The sequence below is a fragment of the Rutidosis leptorrhynchoides genome, chromosome 4 (genome assembly GCF_046630445.1).
Source record: "Rutidosis leptorrhynchoides isolate AG116_Rl617_1_P2 chromosome 4, CSIRO_AGI_Rlap_v1, whole genome shotgun sequence".
Taxonomy (NCBI): Eukaryota; Viridiplantae; Streptophyta; class Magnoliopsida; order Asterales; family Asteraceae; genus Rutidosis; species Rutidosis leptorrhynchoides.
Window position 1 is genome coordinate 636,986,620 of NC_092336.1, and position 2,122 is coordinate 636,988,741.

At 43.0% G+C, this 2,122-nt stretch overlaps 1 non-coding gene across 1 annotated transcript; it reads left to right on the plus strand.

Moving 5' to 3' along the window:
- The first annotated feature begins 1,696 nt into the window (after window positions 1-1,696).
- On the plus strand, window positions 1,697-1,803 carry LOC139845901 (small nucleolar RNA R71). Its single transcript, XR_011758654.1, has one exon. It is a non-coding gene; the product is annotated as a small nucleolar RNA R71 (small nucleolar RNA).
- Window positions 1,804-2,122: the final 319 nt, after the last annotated feature.

Consider the following 2,122-nt stretch of genomic DNA (forward strand, 5'->3'; position numbering starts at 1 on the left):
CTCTATTTCTTCGCTGGGATCCTCTTCTTCCATTTCTGGGTCATTTACAGATTGTGATTCGACACCCATTTCGACATCATCGGCTAGTGGTGAAGACTCATCATCGGAAGTGATCCTTCTAGTGGAAATAGCAAACATCTCTGCCTGTCCAGAAAGATCAGTTGGTCGGTCAATTTTGAAGGAAACGCTCTCCCCATGTGATCGTAAGATCGTGGTTTGATTGTACACATCAATGACAGTCCTAGCCGTATTCATGAAAGGTCTTCCTAACACTATTGGGGTGTGTAGGTCTTCCTTGATATCCATCACTACGAAATCCGTAGGATACAAGAATTTGTCGACTTTCACCAAGACGTTCTCAACTATGCCCTTAGGAAATCGAATTGTATGATCGGCAAGTTGGATTGTCATTTTGGTTGGTGACAAATCTCATAACTCTAATCTCTTGTAGAGAGAGTAGGGGATTAGATTGATACTTGCTCCTAAATCTGCTAGCGCATAAATGCTTCCAGATTGGTAGATTGAACACGGGAAAATGAATCGGCCCGTATCTCCTAGCTTAGGTGGTAGAGAGTTTCTGAGCAATGCAGAGCATTCTTCACTCAGTGGAATTTTGTTAGATTCTGGTATCCTCTCCTTTGTAGAAAGAAGCCTTCGGATGTATCTCTTCTGGTTGGGAACTTTAGACATGGTGTCCAAGAATCTTCCGTCAAGTTTGAAGGAATCAAGCTTGGATGGTTCTTCTTGTAGCCTTCCAGGATAAGGTACGCGAACTGGAGTTTCAGGGGTCAGCTTATGAGTATATGTCGATTTGTTCTTGAGCCTAGCTAATCTTCTCCTTGGTTCTTCCTCTGGGATTACGGAATCCATTTGCTTTGCTTCTTCTATGTGGGGATTTTGGATAGTATTACTTGGCAATCTTCCCTGCGGTCGAGTTTCAAGGCGTTGTGATAACTGTCCGAGCAGGGTTTCCAAACTTTTGAGCAGAGCCAATTGATTTCTCATTAGTATCTCCGTCTGATCTTGTCTGGTTGCAGTTCTCTGATTTAGCTGTTGTTGTCCTTGGATGAACTGAGTTAACTGATCATCAACTCCGAGAGTGGGATTAGCTGCTTTTGTAATCTGGGTGATAGGGGAATTTTCCTCAACTGGGGGACCAGTGAGTGGAAGTGGTTGATCGTAGGTCAATTGAGATTGCTGGAATGGATAAGGTGGATAGCGATAGCGAAAAGGTTGATTGCTTCGCTGAAATTGATTAACCCTAGGTGGTTGATTGAATCCGGGATTTGGTGGATGAGCTGGGTATTGGACGTAACAGACTGAACCATCAGGGTTTTCGTACTCAACTTGATAATCTTCAGTAGGTTGCGGGTTGGTACAATTAACACAAGCCTGAGCTTGGTTAACCTGCTACGGCTGCGTCTTCAATTCTCTGAGTTGTTTGGCAAGAGATTCCATCTTATCTGTGAGGGATTTGATGGCCTCCGTTTGATTATTAAGTGCAGAGAGTGGGGCAGATGATGAAGTTATTTCACCACTATTCCAGTCATGATGATACATCGTCATGTTCTCGAGCAATTCCCATGCTTCGTCTGCGGTTTGGTTCATCAGATTCCCTTGAGTTGCTGCATCGATCGTCGTCCTATGATTTACCGTAAGACCATTGTAGAAGGTACAGATTTGGGCTGACCGTTCTAGCTGGTGATTAGGGCATTTCTTCAGTAGGGTTTTGAAACGCTCCCATGCAGTATAAAGAGATTCATCGTAACTTTGTTTGAAGTTAATGATGTCATTCTTCAGTTTGGTTTGTTTAGAAGGAGGGAAATATTTGGTTAGGAATTTAGTAGCCATCTCCGTCCATGACGCGATGGAATCTTTTTCCAATCCTTCAAACCAAGTTTGAGCATGATGAGTGAGAGAATAGGGGAACAAGTATAGCCGGACTATATCTTGTCCTATCCCTGGCTGTTTGTAGGAGTTCGAAAGAGATATGAATTTATCAAGGTGAGAATTAGGATCGTCATTCGGTAATCCATGAAATTGACAGCTATTCTGGATGAGCTGGATGATGTGATGTTTTAACTCGAACGATTGTCCTTGAATCTCTGGAAATCTGATTGGT